General features: G+C 35.5%; 2 protein-coding genes across 3 annotated transcripts in view; one reads left to right on the top strand and one right to left on the bottom strand.

Moving 5' to 3' along the window:
* Positions 1 to 562, bottom strand: part of LOC115210656 (charged multivesicular body protein 2a) — a 40,368-nt gene extending 39,806 nt beyond the window's left edge. The window contains exon 1 of the mRNA XM_029779312.2: positions 430 to 562. The gene's annotated coding sequence lies outside the window, so the exon portion shown is untranslated. The remainder of the gene's footprint in view (positions 1 to 429) is intronic.
* A 2,162-nt stretch (positions 563 to 2,724) lies between these two features.
* Positions 2,725 to 21,765, top strand: part of LOC115210296 (cold shock domain-containing protein E1) — a 62,260-nt gene continuing 43,219 nt past the window's right edge. The window contains exon 1 of one of the 2 annotated variants that reach the window (XM_029778813.2): positions 2,725 to 2,836. The gene's annotated coding sequence lies outside the window, so the exon portion shown is untranslated. Of the gene's footprint in view, positions 2,837 to 8,933; positions 9,120 to 21,765 lie in introns of those variants that run through there. The other variant, XM_036502259.1, reaches the window with a different exon arrangement.

The raw sequence follows: 21,765 nt of genomic DNA on the forward strand, positions 1-21,765 counted from the left end.
TAGATATTTTATGAAGTTTTTCACTGCTTAATTGGGACAACTTTCGCAAGTGTTGCAATTGTTGTGTGAGTCATTAAAACGTCGAGTATAACTGACAATTTTAAACAAGTATTGTGTGTATGTATATAAACTCCTATATGTTTGAAACTCGGAGAAACAATTAAACAATCATCAACTTACTCTCAATAAAAATAACAATATTATATATATATATATGCGCGCGATCTCACGTGTGTATAAGGCAACGCTAACGATATAAAGTACGAGATATTTTGACAATTATATGTATATATATATTATATTAATATATACGTGTATGTGTTTATGAAAACAAATATATTTTGTTTGAAAGGGAAAATAATATAAACATTAAATAAACATAAATGTACGAGTAAAACAGATATTAATCAGCATTTAGCCAATACTTACAATAAAAAAATCAGTTTAAGGCAAGAAAAGTAAATAAATCCTAGATTCGTAACAAAACTACTTCCTCCCCGAAAGATGTCGTTTCCAGTGACGTCACCAATATTAGTGAATAGCCTTTAATAATAATTTTAAGTTGTTAGTACCTATTTATATACAGAATAAATATAAAAAACGTGTTCCCTTAAATATTTCTTATTATTAAGTATAGTTATTCGTCATGTGTTGGAATGAAATTTATATTCACTTAAACTAATAAATATTTGGTGTGTGTGTGTCGTGTATACGTATCTATGTGTATGTGTAAGTATAAAAATGAGTTAACTAGTTTTTCAAAATTATTATCCTAAGTATTGCCATTGTTATTATTATTATTATTAATAAAGAATAAATTACTATTAATATCATGAAAAATATAATATAATCATTCAAATTTATTCTTTAATAACTATTTGATGAATGTGTGTATGTCTATAAACGTATTTATATGTGTGAGTATTTGTGTGTGTGTGATTATATATATATATATATATATATATTGTAATGAGTCACCCAGAGCTTTTGTTTTTACATCTATTATTTTATCAAGTGTAAAGTTCGATATAATCGATAATACCCTCCTACTCCGCAATATTCCTGGTCATATGTCAATATAAGAATATTTTTATCGCAAAAATATTACATAAACTCACTGAATAAAAAAGGAAACTCAAAGAAAATGAAATGCAAGTATATATATATTTAAATATATATTATACACATCCCAGTACAATGGTTTCTGACATAGGCTCTAGGCCTGAAATGTGACCGATTCCGGTACTCGGCCCTTTTCAATCAAGATACCGCACTCATTGGTGTTTTAGTTTATCCACTCTGAAAGGATGAAAAGGCATGGTTGACCTTGGCGAGAGTTGAGCTCAAAACATGAAGGACCAGAAGGAATGCGGCTAGGCAATTTTCTACCCCGATGCTTCAACGATTCTTCCAGCTCCCAATATAATAATCGTTTTTACTATAGGCACAATGCCTGAAATTTTGTGGGAGGTGACAAGTCGATTGCATCGACCCAAGCGCTCAACTGGCACTTGTTTTATTGACTTCGAAATAATTAAAGGCTAAGTCAACCTCAACGATATTTGAACTCAAAACGTAAAGAGCAAGAAGAAACGCAGCTAAGCATTTTGTCCGTTGCCTTTATAGGTCCCACTATAATAAAAAAAAACATTCAGGTAGATGATGTACCGACTGCAAGACGTTTAAGTATTTTGAGATTTTCAGATTGAGTTATTTCCCTTAGCTCACTTTTTTTTTTCAATTATGCAAATTACTACTGGCTCGAAATTTTTTCAATATTCACTCATCAAGCGGGTCCGAGAAGATTATTCTTCGTTGATGAGGTCTGATAAGACGAAAACATGTGCCTTACTAATCAGATTTTCTCATCTAAAGATCTAAATTCAATTTTCTGAGAATTTGTTTTTCTAAAATTATCTCCCTTCTCTGTGAGTGCTGCTAACAATTACCACTAGGCTTTTGTCTTCTTTCCCCCACAGGCAATGCTTAAATTCAGTGAGCATATTTTGTGTACTCTATTGAGTGCATCACCTACTTGAATGATCTAAATTCATGTCATTGGGTCTCTTAAGTTATTTCCCTTAGCTTAGTTAAAAAAAATATTCTTGGTCCGTATATTTGTTACAAGGGCTAACAAAAGATGAACTCCAAATTAGCAATGGAGGGATGGGTTATATTTCAATAAAAAAAGAAAAGCAATAAAGAAAAAGGAAAAAATTCACAAATAAATTTAAAAGTCAAAATATATATCTCGTTATAGAATCGGTTCTTTTATTTGCCACAAGGACAATGAGGTGAGGGGACATTAAACTAAAAAGGGTGAAGTGAGGAAATTATGGGTACGTCTTTTTTAAAGAAAAAGAAACAAAGAGAAACAAGAAAAACAGATGGGAATAAAATGAAATTAAAAAATTTACAGTATATATGTAAAATATAATAACAAAATAGCTTTTATTATTTGACACAAGGGTAAAAGAAAAAGGATGAGATGCATAACCATGAGTGAGGGGGGAGGGGAAAAACAGAAATCGAAAAACGAACGAAACGAAAATATAAATGGAAAATAAAACAAAAACAAACCTGAATTAAACGAAATGAAATATAAATACATATATTTTTATTCTATTTAGTTTTTATTATCATTATTATCAAATAATAATTATAATGATGATGATTTTTAAAGCGACTAAAGAAGAAAAATAAATATAAAATGAGGAGAAGAAGAAAACATTTATAAGAACTTTTCGTAGTAATCATTTTGAGGAGGAGAGTAGTTTACATGACTTAGTTTCCTACCAAAGATGGCGGCATTGTTGCAGTGTTGTGCGGAATTGGGGTGAGTTTTTTGTCTGTAAACCTCGTTATTATTACTAGTTTCGTTAACTGTTCATCGTTACCACTTTCTAAAGACTGCTACTAAAGATCTTGTCTAAATTTCGTGTTCGTAGGTTCTCTCTACCATCAATTGTTTTAGTAATTTAATCAATGAGGAGGAGAGAAGAAAAGTAACATAGATGTATGTGTATGTATATTTGGCATTCGACCACATCGCTTCATGTATACATCTTCATCTCTATGCAACTATTAACTAACACACACACATTGCTACTAAATAACGAAGGGAGGGAGCCTTTACGTACGAGGTCGCTCGTCATTCTAGAAAGAAAGAATCACCAAATCTTCCTACAATCCAACACCATGCCGTTTTTTAAAAAAAATAAGATAAAAAGATAAAAAAAAAGGAAGAACCATGTTTGACAATGTAGTAGTTTCTGATATAAAAAGGACGCGATAGTCACGTCTGGAACGCCTTTAACCATAGCTTTTCTCTAACAATTGAGAATCGCATATTTACAAATATAACATGATCAAACAACGAACATATAGCCATACAAAAAAAAAATGAGAGGGACGCCATGTGTTTTACTTTTTTTCTGTTTTCATCACTCCATGTTATGCATCTGTATGTATATACATACATATATATATATATAATATATATATATATATATATATATATATGTGTATGTCTTATGTATATAGATGTTTGTGTTTATATATATATATAGCCTATGTGTGGGGGAGTATATGTGTGATTGTATGTATGTGTGTATATGTACCTATGTGTGTGTGTTGCTGTGTAACCCCCAAAGCCTTGTGAAAGGCTTTCCAGCTGTGACTGCTTCATATTTTTAGGGGTATGTATGTGTGTATCACTACATTTCCAATGTGTTCTTACCTTGTTTTAAGGTGTGATTTGAGGGAAATACGACTGTTATTGCTTGAAAATCGAGAAACCACGAAAAGGCTCTTTTCTTGGTTCGATGTGTGTGAGTATATATAAATGCGTTTGTGTAGGTATGTGTATGTGTATATATATATATATATGCGTTTGTTTCTGTATCTAAATCTATTATATATAAATGAATAAACCTGCATGAATATATAAATATTTGTATACAAGAGTGTATCTGTATAGTGATTATATATATGTATTAGTGTATATGTTCTGGTGTTTGTTTTAATCATCACCTATAGGCTATTCTGTAACACTATGTTGGTACATTGTGTTTTTACATATATATATATATAATATATATATATATATATATATATATATATATGCGTTTGTGTAGGTATGTGTGTACCTATATATATATATGTAAACACATACAGTGTGTGTTTAAACATAAATGCGCACAAATATATATAATGCATATTCAAAACCGTTTTAGATTATTTGTTACGATGATAAAAGGGTTATGATTATGTGTATCATGATGAAACCGACTTCAGGTCAGAATTTACCAACGTAACTGATGAAGGTGTTTCCATCATCATTGAAAATGAGGTGTTTTGTTGGTATAGATCGTCGTGCAGAATATTCTATAATTTCTAGACATTATGCAGTGACAGTTTTCCTCTTTATTCCACCACTTAGTCCTTGGGTATCTTTAGTGCATGCAGTCCATTTTGTTGCAATTTATCCGGACCCGTTCTCCATATGCTTACTAACCTTTCATTGTAGCGATCCTTGATTTGCTAGGGCCAAAAAGGAGAGCGTCTATGCGGCAACTCGGCTTACAAGCAATGTTTGATTTCCCTCATATCATAGCCCACCTTCAAGAAAAGCAAGACAACAAGAGTAGGTGGGTGGATGGGGAATCATATTGAAAAATGCATTTCTGGATACACAAAGCGATGGGACAGTCCCATCTGGAATGCCTTTGATCACTAGTCTGCTGAATTAGGGCCGAGCTGGTGTTAACAGCAACAACCACAATTCGTGATTCCTCTCGCCATTTCTTCATAGCAGTCTTGGAATCGGTAATGGACTTTGTCCCTCTTTCTGTAACTGAACTCTCTCTCTCTCTGTATATATGTATATATATATATATATATATATATATATATATATATATATATATATATATATATATATATATATATACGGTTTTACTTGTTTCAGTCATTTGACTGTGATCATGCTGGAGTACCGCCTTTAGTCGAGCAGATCGACCCCAGGACTTAGTCTTTGTAAGCCTAGTACTTATTCTATCGGTCTCTTTTGCCGAACCTCTAAGTTACGGAGACGTAAACACACCAGCATCGGTTGTCAAGCAATGTTGGCGGGGGGACTAACACAGACACAAACATATACACACACATGCATACATATATATGACAGGCTCCTTTCAGTTTCCGTCTACCAAATCCACTCACAAGGCTTTGGTCGGCCCGAGGCTATAGTAGAAGACACTTGCCCAATGTGCCACGCAGTGGGACTGAACCCGGAACCATGTGGTTGGTAAGCAAGCTACTTACCACATAGCCACTCCTATGTTTATAGCACAGTGTATAATTAAATCAGTTGGTACATTTTATTTTGGGTGGCGTGTGTTTCATTAGATGGGTGTAGGCGGTCAGTTTGCCTAACCGTTAGAACATCGGATAAATACGTTGCGATATTTGTTCCAACTATCTCTGCGTTTTGGGTTCAAATCTTGCCGAGATCAACTTTGCTTTTCGTTCCTCTGGTTGTCAATAAGATAAATTACCATTAAAATATTGGACTCTGTTCTCGCCTCTCACTCAGAATCAGCTGTTTTCTTGTGCTTTGCGGACATGTTGCAGGAGGGACTAACTACTCCCTTTCCGCCAAGACGAATCTCTTTCATTGACTCATAGTTGAAGTTCGTAGTCTCGCCGATGCTATGACACATGAACAAAAAATAAAAAAAAGGGATTGTTAAAACGACGAAGAAATTCGTTGAAATTAGATTGATTTTTAAAAAAATCACTTTCTATTATTTTTTTCCAATTGACTGTTTATAGTTTATTCGCTGATCATGTAGTAAAAATATTTGTGGACATTGTTTAATCCTGATCCAGCAAGATTTAATCAAAAGAGTACTTGTGGTGACCATCCTGTTTTTTTTTTCTGTCTTTGTACTATGCGTTTACGATTACAACCAATTTAAAAAGTGTGGTGAGATTTGGCCATTGTAAATATATATTGAAATCAGCTTGATTCGGTTGTTCAAATCCAGATTACTTTTGATCTAATAGTCGTATGACCAGAGGGCGTTCCATTAGTGGTCGTGCCGTCGCCTTTTGTATGATTGGGTTACTGTTGTGTAGCATTTCGAATAGCCACCTAGGGCAGTGATTCTCCAAGTTCTTCTGTTATTCCGCCCCACCTCCTTGATTTAATGTAATTTTTCCATTCCCCCTTATTCCCATGCAAATAAGTAAACTAATGTGTGTTCTTAACAAGCATATAACTATTTCTCACGCTTTCGTTGTAATGCTGTTACGTAACATCTGCGATCCTTCTCGTACACCCTCTGCCGTAACGTTATACATACATATATATATATGTGTATATATAAAAAATATTACGTACATATATCACATCGTTTTCTTCCCCTTATTTGCAAACATGTATGACCTCTCTCCCTTTCACGAAAAAGATGTAAAAGCAAACTTCGTAAGTTATGCAATGGCATGATCTGTTATGTTCACCCCTTGTGAGAATAAATGTGTCCCTGTGTGAGAATCACTGACGAGGTTCGTGTTGTCGACGGTTATCCCCTCTCACATGCAAAATCTTCATAGTTTGACTGTTAAAACTGTTCTCTGTGCTCACAAAGATAGTAGGGTGTGATTTAAGGGAGACGAAGGTTGCATTTTGCAGCAAATCACGCTGCCACGTGTAGGCTCTCTTGTGTTTGTGCATTTTGACTTTAGCTCTGATTCAGCAAGCATTTTAACCAAAGACGTTACAGTCGTGACCAATTCATCTATTTTCAAAATAGCTATAGAACATCATCCAGTGTTTTTCCCCCCTTTATTAAAGCAGTAGGGTGTAATTAGATTGAAATTTAACTGCGGTTTCTAACTGCTTCGACCGATCGCTTAGAATCTACCTCGTTGGCTTGTAACAGATACTATTTCTCAAGAATGTGACATTAGCGAATTTAAAGACTCACATTACGTGACAGTGCTGCTGCTCTACTACTACTAATACTAATATAATAATAATAGTGATAATGGTTTATTGGTTTGGCATACAGCCACACGTCTGTAGAGGTGATGAGTATGTTTTACATATTGAATTAACCAAGCTACTTGGCTCATTGTGTATTTCTCTACTTTTTTTTAATTCCAATCTTCGAAAGATGAAAGGCAGTTAACTCTGTCGGGAGCCTCTAAGGGCTCTTGGTTCGACCGCCTGTTCTTACTCTTCTTTCACCACCAATTTCTTGACCCATTCTTACTATCCTGTCGATCTGTTGTTGTCTTTGTTGTTTTAATCCTATGCCCGTCTTGATTGTGCAGGCCTGTAATCATAGATATCCCTGTCACCCTCACGGACTTCTCATACTGAAGACATTAGGGTGTATTTTGAGGGAGATTTGCCTGCTATTTCTTGCTGTTCGAGCGACGACTTAAAGGTTGTGTCGTTTTCTTCCTCGCCGTCATGTTATCGTCATCATTATCACAACTCGCGTCCTTTATGTATTCTGTTATTAAAGGGATTAGAATGTTAAAGACTTTTTTTGGTTTTAACTCTCACCAACCTTTTTATTCTAAACGTTTGTTGTTTTATTACAAATTGTTCGATTTTATTGTTGGTACAACGTAGAATAAAAAAGCATCAACAAAGAATTCTGTAATCTTTTGTTGATTTTAATTTCAGGCCTTCAAATCTATCTTCAGATACACGATAAATAGGTAAGATAGGTAGTGAAAGTTAATTTCAAATGAAGAAAAATGCAATAAAAAAAGTGTTCTCGTGTAATTTTAAAAAAAACCCAGAAAAAAACGTCGTTGTGGAAGGAAAATCAAGTGCCGAAAGTATCTACGGATATCGGTTTGCCTTTTATCCTCCTGAGGTCGAGGAAATAATTAGCAGTCAAATACTGGGGTCTGAGAGTCAACATAATTGATAATATACTTTTGGCCTTGTGCCAGTCTTAGAAATTACAGTTATTCCGAATTGAACACTATTTTTTTTTGAATATTGTGTAAAAATCAAACGTTAAACATGTAGCTGGGTTCGTAGATATCTGCTTGAGATGGTGAATTGTAACTACAGGTAAAGAAAAAATATATATTAAAAATGTTTCATAAGATTTAAGTGGATAAGTAAAAGAAAAAAAAAATTGTTCGTAAGTTTTTACTTCGTTGATATTATCAAATTGTAATTAATTATTTGTAGTTAAACTCCATATTTTGTTGAAAACTGAATAAAATGAACGAAATCTAACAGAGGACAATGCAAAAAATGCAGTACACAAGACAACCAAACAAGTAACGCTGGTAAAACATTTTGAAGAAATGTAGTTTACTGGAGAGGTTGTGTATATTTTGTTGACGGTGAATTATGTGTGTGTGTGTATGTATACACATACATACATAGGAACCATGCTTGTATGTACTTTAATGAGTGTCTGCAGATGTTTAAGCTATGTTGTGCTGTATGTATTTGTAGCTGTTTGTAAGTGTGTGTGTATCTGTTTACTGTGTGTTTTTCTGCCATGAAACAGCATTCTTTTGGCTGTTGCCAGACTTTCTTTTGGTGCTATAGCTAACCCAAAGTTTGGATTGTAAAAGGTAGTAGACAACAATGAAGAATGCTTAGAGGAGCTGTTTGATTTTCTGCGAGACTTATGAAATAAACTCTCTCTTTCTCTCTCTCTCTCAAGACGAGACAAGCTATAATTCTCATGAAACCAAATCCAAGGAACGAACTTGTCTTTCTGTTCTGGAATTATTTCAACATACTTTCTATACTTTTGTTGTTCACCTTACACTCCTCTCTTTTAAACAATTTTTTTGTTTCTTTTTTTTTTTTTTTGCTTTTAGAAAAAATGAACAGTTCATGGATTTTATATATTCTTTGAAGTGTAGAGTTTAATTTTTTTTCTTTACTACACACATACACACTTAAGCACATTTTTATTTGCTTCGATGTTTCTATCGCATTCTTTAACTTCTTTTGCTATTCCACTCTCATACCTCTTCCTAATGGGAGTTTATTTGTGAAAATTCTTTAGAATTTTCGAAACATGCCTGGATGCAGTATTCTGGAAAACCATTTGATATTACCGAGGGTAAATTTTTATTTGTTGTTGTTGCTTCAGTTTATATTGTGTGTGTGTGTTGAGGAATGTCGTGTTGGTAATAATATAGCAGTGAAGAATGGTAGTGAGGGAGAGATAAGTGTTTAGACGCTAACTGCTGCTATCGGGTTTTCGTATAAATATATATTGTTTTTCTTTCAGGAGAAATGATGGTGATGTTGTTTAGTCCCAGGTCAGACCTGATCGAGCAGGTGTTACAGCCGTTTATAAAACCATCATTGTTCTGTGTGTGCTTTGTTTGAACCCGTAACGTGTGATTGATAGCAAATTTGGCTGCTATTTCTAGCAGGTCGATGCTCTCATTGGCTTGTTGAGTGATGATGATTTTTGCATTCGTTTCGTGTAATTTGTTTTTCGTTAATAGTTTTTGGCAAAACTTCATGTTTTTCTGTTCATTTGTGATAAACCATTTATATAACTGGTATTCCACAGGACACGAGTATGTAAACGAGGTGCATAAAAAAAAAAACAAATCAAAAACTTTTCTGAATTCTTTAAATATTTTCCACATTTTCGCCATCTTCTTATATGTATGTATGTGTATATATATATATATATATATATATATATATATATATATATATTGTTACACCTAGAAACACTTATTAAACTAGCTCATTGTTGGTGTTGACATGCTTATACTTAGTATAGGGTTCAGAGTTCAAAAAAGGCCATCCGAAACTGCTCTATTAACATTATTATTTCAAATTGTTTCTCTGTTATTTATTGGAACCACACCAACGTCATTGTGTGTGTGCCTTATGTTCAGTCGTTGTTAGTGTTTTATACTATAATTAATTTAATTATTAAGTGATCAGTAAAACCATGTATTCTTTTGTTTTCGTTCACAAACGTTTACCAAATCTGGGACAAATCAAAACGCATCGAGTATATCGAAAAGGCTATCTCGTAATTTCCTTTCTCCTCCTCCCCATCTTCTTTTTAAACTTCAAAAGTTTGCGAAGAACAAGTAAACAGTCGTCTCTTTTCGATGGCAGTACATTTTATTAAATGGAAAAGGGGAAGCTAGATATTTCTGCTGAAAGATTTATGATTTAATCTAGTACTAAAAAAAAAAAGTCTTCCATTTACCGTTTCGTAACTTCAACTTAAGGTCTACCATTACCTATTGTAGCATTTTAGAGATTATGTGTGATGATGGCGGGGCATCTCTATTGCGTCGTTATACAAACGTTGAAGTTTGTTCCTTTATATTATTGATTACTGTGACACGTAAGCGCAGTATGGCCAAATGGTTAACAAGTTCGCTTCACAGCAAGTCTCTGGTTCGATCTCACTGGGCATAATTTTCTATAATCTCGTTGATCCATACCATGTGAGGTAAACTAGGTAGACGGAAACAACACAGAAGCCTGTCGGGTGGATTGTACCTGTAATTCACAAAAAAAAGTACATGATTCTCAGACACAGTCAGCGTGACAAAATGTGACAAGTAACTTTAAAGGTGTCTGAAATGCTCGACCAGAAAGTTGTTAATTCAGGAGCAGGTAATTCAGTTGATCGAACAACTGGATCTTCATTGTGTAACGACAGATCCTCCATCACCACGATGACACATTGCCCCTCTGCCATCCCCTTTTTGTTTAAAAATTATTACAACCGATCAAACGAGCGTTCGGTACGTGTCTGATACTTGTTTATCGATCCTGGAGGGATAAATGGCAAAGTCAGTTCTGTCGGAGTTTGAACTTACTACTTTGAAAGTTGTAGCTAAACGCCATTTATTTCACTACTGCTTTCTTTATGTTTCTGATGATCTCTAACTTAGGTACCAGACCACAACTTTAATGAATGGTTGTAGTTGATGAAAACTCTAGTATTCGATTAAGATTATTTTGAATTTGCCTTTCATCCTTTCATAAGTACCAGTTATGCACTAGGGTCTATGTAATCACTAACCTCCTCCAAAATTTCAGACCTTGTGCTTATAATAGAAAGGATTATTATTTAGGTGGTAACCTGGAAGAATCGTTAGCATACCAGACAAAATGATTAGCAGCATTTCATCTAGCTTTCCTTTTTGAGTTCAAATTCTGCTGAGGTCACCAAATCTTAACTGTTTTCATGTAAAGGATGTTTTTTTTTTCTTCCCCAGGTCTTTTCAAAAGTGACAAGTTATAATTTTCAGCAAGAAATGTCAACATCATCATCAGTTTGCTCAAGCATTAATGATGTTGAATATCAGTATTCATGCACATTTGTGCATGTATGCACACATGTGTGTATATGTACACATATACAGTCTTCCTACCTTAATAACAGATACTATGTAACATAATTTAAAAAATGGAATTTATTTCAGTATAGTCTGAGAGTGAATGAAATCAATGGATTTGGTTTGCATTAAGGTAAACTTCTCATTGAGATTGTTAAGTTTGGTAGAGCATCTGATAGAAGGCATTGTGATATTAACTTATATCCCTAATATTTAGTTCAAATCTTGTCAAGGTTGACTTTGCCTTTCATTTTTCTAGTACTGATAAAGTATTAGTCAAGTGCTGAGGTTAATATAATGAGCTATATACCTTCTCTTTAAAACTGATGATTCTGGGCTCTGTGCTTAGAAATTATGACTAAAGTTCTTGACAATAGTTTGTATATATACTTATGTTAGTATAATGTCTTGGAATATCAGTATATCTAGTGTATGTTTTACAATTTTGTGTCTGCATATGTTATGTCTTATATAGACAAAAAGAGGGTGGATTCATTGACACTGAGAATGCATTGCTATAGATGATTAGTAGATCTATAAGTTGATACAGTCAGCTTTCTGTGTCTAGTGGTAAAAATAAAACCCTCATCAATTTACCAGATTTTCTTTTGATAGCCACAAATATAAGAGATGTTTTTCTTTCAGCTATCCATACTTACCGTGCTTGCTGCTCTCATTTCACCATTACTGTATGTAAGCAGTTTGAGTGTCTCTCTGACCACCAAATATATGCTCCACTGAAGATATGATTCTAAGAACAAAATACGTTTATTGACTAGAGTAAGTGCCCAGCAAAAGCTGCATTCTTTAGTTGAATACACCTGAAGTGACTGATCACAGATTGGTCAGAAATAGACATGTGATGTGCAGAAGCTTACAAGCCATAATGAGCTTTTTTTTTTGTTTAAAACTTAACACATTTCTCAAAAGTTTACTTGGTTAAAAATAATCATGTGACATGCAAATCGATCAGGCTTTGGGATTCATTCTTTTTGTGTTCTGGAAAAGGACACCAAAATAATGCATAATGTATGTGTGTGTGTATATGTGTATGTCTGTATCATTGTCATTTGAAGTCCACTTTTCCATGCTTACATGGATCAGATGGAATTTGTCGAGGCAGATTTTCTATGGCTACATGCACTTCTGGTTGCCAACATACACACGGTTTCAAGTAAGCCAATATTTTTGCATGGCTTCATGTTTTTCACAGAAGGCTGGAAATTAGCAACCTTGCTTGTGTGATGATGATGCTTATTTATCACCATCACATGATGCCTAGACACACAATGTGTATGTGTGTGTGTGTGTATATATATATATATATATATATATATATATGATGATATATATCATCGTTTAATGTCTGCCTTCCATACTAGCATGGGTGGAACTATATATATATATATATAATATATATATATATATATATATACACACATACATACACACTTGCTGAGTTGCCTGTTCTTGCTAGGCAATTTTCACGGTAGAATGCCTTTTTTTTTAATATTCCATGTCTGACCAATGGCTAGGGCTCTTGATCAGGAGAGATTTGTGCAATTTTTTGCAAAAACTTTCGTTGAGGATTTTTTCCTTTGTAAATTATTTACGTGCTTGTTTGGCTGTTTCACATTACTTTATTAATTAAAACATCAAAACTTCCTACAACTTTTGTCTTCATAATGTTTTTTTTTACATTCATTTTATGATAGACAGCTATTATGCAGAAAATGTCAGCTTCCACTTCTTGTTTTTTGATTAGGTAAAAATGATCAAACTTTAAACCTCTGTATCATTTTTCAAACATTTTCCTGGAGCAAATAAATAACAAAATTGGATTCAGCATGAAAAATTACATCAATATATCAAATTTGAAAATTTTCACTTTATTTTAAGACCTCAAAATCTCTGTCAGCAACAGGAAATGTTGATAGACAGTTATAAGACATGACACACTAATATACGTACACAAACATGCTCAGGTAATCATGAGTTTAAAATGGTGTCTTCAAAGACATTCAATATTGGTGATCTGGAAGTTGAGTTATTTGTTTTAGCAAATGAATTATACTTTTTGTTATATAATGGTCTCTAAAGTTAGAAGAAGAGTAGCTTGTGAGAGCTGTACAAGCCATGTACAGTGGTGCTGTCAGTAGGGTGAGAGTCAGCCATAAATACAGTGATAAATTTAGTGTACAAATAGCTCAGTCCACCCCTATTTTTCATAGCCCACCAGGCCATAACAGGAGAATTTGAAACTGGCATCTCGTGGGAATTGCTATGAGAGAGTACTGAAAGGTTCCTGGCTTGGGTAAAAGAAACTATAGGAGGATCAGCTAAGTATGATTTTATTGAACATATTCCCCTCTCAGATTCACACACTTATTGCAGTGGTCCTTCAGGTTTTCTCAGCCTTGTAAAAGAACTTGGAAGGTTGGACCTCTAACCAGGCCTTTCATAATACCCTTAAAGCCTGGAACTTTACAGTACCACCTTGTATGCTGATGACCTTGCTCTTATTGCAGAATCTGTTGCTGAATTGGAGAAGAAATTTTAGGTATGGAAGCAAAACATGAAATCAAAGGCCTCAAATTTAACCTGGTAAAGACCAAAGTTGTTAGTAAGGGAGTGTATAAAGACTCTATTTCCATCAAGTAAATGGCCCTGCTCAATATGTAGGAAAGGAGTTTAACCCTTTCGTTAGCAACCCGGCTGAAACTGGCTTTGGCTACAGATGTCTTCTTCTCATAAGTTTTGAATTAAAATCTACCAAACCTTAGTCACAATTTATGTTCATAACACTGGCTGAATGATAACTAAGTTATTGTACTAAATTCTTTGTTATATTGAAAGTAATTGAAAGAAACACAGAGCATCTCAAAATAAATCCAGTATGAAAGGGTTAAAGAAATTCCATTCATTGCAGTCAGTGCAAGCTATGGACACATAAGAGGTGCAGTAGAATCACAGGTAGATTGACAGAGGAAGTTGTCTTAGCAGGAACCATAAGCACTAAGGACACACTGAAATTAGACTCTCAAATACCTAGGATGCTCTGTTGAGGTTGTGGATAGTTTCTATTAATTAGGTGACCAAATTAGCAATGGTGAAGGATGTTCTGAAAGTATTCTTTGTAGAATAAGAGTAGGATGGAGGAAGTTCAGAGAGCTGTTACCTCTGTCGGCTACAAAAAGATTCTTTCTCAGAATGAAAGGCAGATTGTATGATGCTTGTGTATGAATGGCTATGCTCCATGGTAGTGAGACATGGGCTCTAAACACAGAAGACATGCATAGACTAGTATAAGTTGATGGATATGCAATGTCAGGGTGTATGTATAACAAAATGCAAATGTACTGAAACAAAAATTGGGCATAAGAGGAATCAAATGCAGCATGCAAGAGGGAAGACTATGTTGGTTTGGACATGTGATGCATATGAACAAAGACAGCTGTATAAAGAAGTGCTGATCACTCAAAGTGGCTGGTACCTTTGGAAGATGGAGATCCAGTGAGGGCTGATCTTAGGATGTTGGACTTCATGGAAAAGATGATGATGGACTGAAATGTCTGGTGATACGAGGTTCTTGAAAAAAACCCACCCACTTCTGCAAAGCTGAGTTCTGGAAGTGCTGTGTCTCGCCCACATGTAATATTACATTTTTTACACACCCATCCCAATAAACCAAACTACTTTTCTTCTCTTGCTCATATTTCATGCATATTTCACTCATCACTCCTGCAATCTAATTCTTTCCTTACTGATCTGCCCACTGTATCATTGCTATCCTGTTGTCCCCCTTCTATATACCAAGGTTTCAACAGATTTTATATTCTCCCCTTTTCCATCTTTGCATGCATATAGATTTCCTACTCCCTACTCTTGCATACTTGGCAATGCTCTACCATCTCATTTATATTCTCATCCCTGTACCTTGAGAGTATGTTCTGGCACCATCTCTTACTCTTTTTCACATGCTTTCACTCTTACTCTCTCATTCTTGATCACTCTTTCTTGCTCTGTCTTTCTGGCTGAGATAACCATGTCTTCTCTACATCAATATCTGTTTCTGTCCCTCTGTCACTCCTATCTCTCATAACCTGGCACAAGGCCACCTCTTCCAATACCCCCACCTCCCAAATGATTTCTGTCTTGCAAGTTACTTGTTGACCTCCACCAATGTTGGTGCCATGTAAAAAGCATCCTGTTCACACTGTAAAATGGTTAGCATTCGGAAGGGCATCCAGCTGTAAAGTTCATGCCAAACAGACCTTGCTGATGCTGGTGCCACATGAAAAGTACCCAGTCCACTCTGTAAAGTGAAATATGAGGAAGAGAAGATAAGTAGTTTGGTGTATTGGGGTGGGTGTGTGAAAAATTTAATATTACATGTGGGTGAGACACAGAGCGCTTCCAGAACTCAGCTTTGCTGAAGTGGGTGGGTTTTTTTTTCAAGAAAACCATGCCAAACAGACCTTGCTAGTGCTGGTGCCATGTGAAAGCACCCAGTCCATTCTGTAAAGTGGTTGATGTTAGGAAGGGCATCCATCTGTAAAAACCATGCCAAAACAGTCTGGTTCAATCCTTTATTATTATAAACATACATATATGTATATGTATGTTTATATTTTTATGTATATGTGTGTATATACATAGTATGTATGTGGCCAACCACCTCATCACCTACAAATCTGGTGAACATAGAAGTTATATTCTCACTGAGAAATGGAACAGAATGGCTATTACCAAATCCTCTTCTAGTGAAAAGTGCACAATGCAACATAGGTTAGGGGCTAGTGACTTCAGAAACAAAATCTATGATGCTTGATATAACAGATTGTCACAGCAAGTTCTAGTAAATGGGACCAGTTACAATACCATTAAAAAAATGGTTCAATTAATCCTATTGCTGATAAGCTGCAATATACTGTAACTCTTGGTAAATCATCATGTTTCCATAATATGTGGTTTCTCAAATGTGGCAGTTAATCGAGCCATTTGGTTCAAATGTAGCTTTATCACTCCAAACTATCTTCCTTTGAAAGTATGCATCTGCTACACACCTTGCCAAATGCCACTCCTAAAACTCCACTTTGGACTGGATCATTGACTTGGAGAGCATGGATTATTCTTGGAATGCAACTTTTCCTCTGATGGCACTTCAAAATTCTATGGATGCTTGATTTTGAAATATCTACCTCATGACTTGCTGCACAAATTTTCTTGAACTCAGACAATATGTTTCTAGACCCTTTTCTTGCTTTGTGAGACTTATTGATGTTGGCAGTCTTCTGGAACAGTTCTATCTGTTTCAAACTTTATCTCTATTACAAGTGATAAGTTGTGTAGATGGTTTCTTTCATATTTTTTCTAATGGGTTATATCTAAAAAGAAATGTCAATTGAGTTATTAGCTGTTGAAGTGTGTATACATTTTCTTGGTAACACCCTTTATATATGTATATGGGCTTTTTTCAGTTTCAGTCAACCAAATTTCACTCGTAAGTTATTGGTCAGTCCCACAGCTATAGTAGAAGGTGAGTGTTTATGCACTCTTGAACCTTAAATCACATTCTGAAGTGAAATTCTTTGACATATAACCATCCCTTTGCCTATATGTATTCACATTTATATATGTTTAGATGTATATCTATATATGTGGGGCCTGGTGCAGCCTCCTGTTTTCCCAGACCCCGGTCGGACCGTCCAACCCACGCCAGCATGGAAAACGGACGTTAAATGATGATGATGATGATGATTTATATTCATACATGTGTGTTTTGTTATGTGTTTGTGTGTGGTGTGTGTATATACATATATGTATGTATGTATGTATATAGGCACAGGCATGGCTATGTGGTAAGAAGCTTGCTTCCCAACCACATGGTTCCGGGTTCAGTCTCATCACTGCATGGTACTTTGGGCAAGTGTCTTGTACAATAACCTTGGGGTAACCAAAGCCTTGTCATTAGAATTGGTAGATGGAAACTATTGTGTGTGTGTGCATATATATATATAAAGACACACACGTGTATGTGTATGTCTTTGTGTTTGTGCTCCCATCACTGCTTGACAACTGGTGTGTTTTTGTTCCAGTTCGGCAAAAGAGATCAATAGAATAAGTACTAGGCTTAAGAAATAAGTCCTGGGGTGATTTGTTTAACTAAAACCTTTGAAGGCGGTGCTCCAGCATGGCCACAGCCAGCTGACTAAAACGAAAGAATAAAAAAAAATATCCATAAACGCACACTCACATGCACACACTTGTCTGTGTTCTAAATATAATTTGTGCTATGTATTAAGTGGTCAACATATGGAATTTCTGTAAAGATTACTGTGATGAGGTATATTGCCACCCACACACTTTTACATTATATTTTCAACAGCAATTTTTAATGTGACTTACTGAACTGTTACAACCCAAGAGGAAGTTTTATTTAACATTTGAGTATTTCTAGTGACTACCAAAAATATCCATAGCACATACTCTCTGCTACTAAGTGCAGCCAGATTTCTTTTCTATACTTCTGAATGTTGGAATTAACGTTTCCTCTTTTTAACAAGAATGCAGGAATTAACATTTCCTCTTTTTAACAAAAATTCAGAACATCTTTATGATGCTAAAATTCAAAGACTCTGTCTAACTGTCTAGATTTTCTACAAGACCGTATTTTGTGGTGATAAAGTTTCAACTAATATACTCTTACACACTGAAAAAGTTTTAGAACTTCCAAAACAAGAAACTTTTTTCTTTTTTATATTAACATATTAAAGAAAATTTTCTTCATTGCTGTGAATAGTAGATGACAAAATAACTCGTACAGAGGCACACACACATACTTAATACAAAGCAAAAGATATACATGCATACATAAGACAGACACACACATCCCATAATAATGTCTATTAAGTTAGGAAACAAAAATGTAAACTCAGTGTTGACAACATAAAATGCCGTGCAAGTATTTTCTTGTCTTCACTATTGTTTTAACGGCAACTTTTCTATACTGACACATGGGTCAGACAGAATTTGTCGAGGTGGATGTTCTATGGCTGGATGCTCATCTTCACCAGTTTCCTACTAAGGTAATATTTCCACATGACCAGACCTGTTTTCATGGAAGATTGGAAATGGACACTGCTTGTTTACAACATTCACATGATGTCAAGACAAGGAGACAGTAACACACGTGTGTGTATGTGTGTAATATCTATCTATCTATCTAATATATATATCATCATCTTCACCTGCACTAGCAGCTGCATCTCCTGCTCTCTCTGTCCTTCTCTATACATCGGTCAATCGGGACGCCGCTTGGTTGACTGGTTTGAAGAACACCCCCAAGACATCCGACTTGGCAACAACACCCCGGTCTCACTCCATTTCCACTCTACTGGTCACTCTTTACAAAACCTGTCTGTATTCGGATTGTCCTTACTCAGGGCCATCTGGACTCTCGTCTTTGCTGTGAGCAGGGATTAATTTTCTCTCTTCACTCCTTTGTGCCACATGGGCTCAACTCTCCTTGTTTCATCTAACCCTCCTCCTCTCTCCTCTACTTCCTCTCGCCACACCACCCCACACACACTTGCACTGACCACTTTTCAGCACCTACACCATCACCCACACACTTACACAGGCACACACGTCAATGTCACCAGTCCCCTTCCACACACACATGCACACTCTCACATGCACACACGCACCTTCGTTTTGGGATCACCACTATTATTTCCCCTTCTTCCTAGCTCCCCTGTGTGACCCCTCTGTCCGGCTTTCACCATGATAGATCACTAGCCACTAAACCTTTTTCTATTTTCTCTCCCTGTTTATTTCTGTGTTCCTTTCTGTCAAAGAGCGTAGGCTCGAAATGTAAAAGACTTTCTCACTTCCCAAGCATTAAACTAATACATTTGTTTGTTGTTTACACACCTGTCTTCTTTTGTTTTTTTGTAAATTCTCATGATATCTCATCATCATTTAATGTCCATTTCCCATGCTAACATGGGTTGGACAGTTTGACAGGAGCTGGTAAACCAGAAGATTGTACTAGGCTTCACTGTCTGTTTTCTTCTAATGCCAACTATATACACATGTACACACACATATGTATGTACATACATATACACATGCACAAAGGTTTTCTTTCAGTTTCTGTCTACCAAAACCACTGAAAAGGCTTCAGTCATCCTCTTGTTGTAGAGAACACTTGGCCATGTTGTCGTCTAGTTTCATTGAACCTAGAACCATGTAATTGGGAAGTAGGCTGCTTACCACACAACAACACCTTGCACCTAACTAAACTTTTATTAGGTTAAGTTTCAAAGTCACAATAAAAATTTGTTTTGCATAAATCCTGTATTTTTCTATCTATCCATCCATATATGTTTGTATGTGATTGTATATATGTATGTCTACATAAATATGTGTAAGTTTGAGGGGGACTTATTTAATGGATAATAAACTCGAAGCTAACATCTCTAAGTCAACTTGGTAAATGATCTTTTGTAAGATAGTACCATTCATTTAGCTTAAGTACCATTCATTTAGCTTACTCTTTGTTATGATCTGTTACCTTGTTCCCCTCACTACATGTAATTACATTTTGTCTTGGAACACCCACTTTCTACTATCATTTCTCTGAATTTTATAGTTAATAGGCCTAAAGATTTGATTGACTGATCATGAACTATCCCACTTCAATAGGTATTGTTAGTTGATTTGATATACTGTTTTGAACTCAAAGATAGGTGTTGCCAATTGATTTTTATATGCTGTTTTGGACTCAACATAATGGCATATCAGTTTCTACTCACTTGAACTAAAGTATAACCTGAGGATTTGAGAGTTTATATGTAATGTATTGCATAACCTTATTGGTTTATACGTAATGTTTATACGTAATTTTTTTATGTGATGTTTACATCACAAAGTCTCTGAAATGTAGTTAGGTCAGGTATGGAGGCATGTGCTGTTGCAGTGCATTGATGCGTCCATTGTTTGTTGGTATTTGCTTGGGTCATCCTGGATAACTCTTGGATCAGTGTCTCCCAGTCAGTCCCCATCTCCGTTAAATACTTCCTCACACACCGTGACCATGTGGCATGTGACTGACCAACGCATTCTGTCACCCTGGTCACTATATGTAGGATTCAAGTTAGAAAATTGAGCAATGTGACCAAACAGTCTGAGCTGATGCTCCAGAATCCTACAAGTAGCAGGACACATTTCAAATTCTGAGTGTTGTTGGTGGCTGTATATGAAATCCAGACAATGATAATCCGTAATCTTGCAAAGTGTCCTGGTACGAAAGGAGTTAAGGCAGCTCCCAAGGGCCCTGGACAGTACCCAAGTCTCACAACTATTGAGCAAAACAAAGAGGATCAGATACATACTCACACACAACTGCTTTAAGATCCACTTTCCCATGCTTGCATAGGCTGGATGGAATTTAGTGATGCTGATTTCCTTCAGCCAAATGCTCTTCCTGCGGTTAACCTTCACCATTTTACACACACGAACATATTTTTGTGCTACTCTGTCTCTTTCCTTTACTTTGCTTCTCTCAATTTCCTTTCTTTCTCTCTCTCTGTCACCCTCCTCCCACTATCACGTGTCATTCTTTTTCACATTGCCTTAGACTGGACTGGTTGCGATTTTCTGAGCTCTTCCTTTCTCTCTCTCTCCTGCTGTCTGTCGTTTTTACTCTCCTTTCACTATTACATGATCCTTGACAGCATAAGTTGGTGTCATTCTCTTTAGCATTGCCTTTGACTGGACTGGTCACATTTTTCTGAACTCCTTGCTCTACCCCTCCCGTGTTTATAGTCCTTTAGGGTAGTTTTCATTGCTCCTTTGAGTTACCCATTTTTGTCTTGTTTTGCAGCTGTGAGGCTTTTTTTGCTGTATATGTATTAATTTCATTTTAATTGTTGTTTTTGCGTGGCCTTAAGCCTTTATTCTGTGTATTGTTTTGTTCTTCACCTGTATCAAGCTCGTCTTGTTATGTTTTGGTCCCATTCCTGGCAGGTTTCTTGCCAGTGCCTCCAGAGTGGAAGCAATTTTATCGATAATAGCTGAAATTGCGCTTTGACCCTCTGACCAATAACTGAAGAGGAGTTGGTGACCTTCTGTTCATCTGTGTATTTAGTGTATATTCGTATGTCTATTTACTACATGTTTTTGTTCCACTCATGCTAGCATGGAACACAGACATTAAATGATGATGATAATATATATGATGATGATGATGATGATGATGATGATGATATATATTATCATCATTTAATGTCTGTGTTCCATGCTAGCATGAGTGGAACAAAAACATGTAGTAAATAGATGTGTGTGTATATATATATACACACAGGTATGTCATAT

The sequence above is a fragment of the Octopus sinensis genome, linkage group LG4, assembly GCF_006345805.1.
Source record: "Octopus sinensis linkage group LG4, ASM634580v1, whole genome shotgun sequence".
NCBI classification, from domain to species: Eukaryota; Metazoa; Mollusca; class Cephalopoda; order Octopoda; family Octopodidae; genus Octopus; species Octopus sinensis.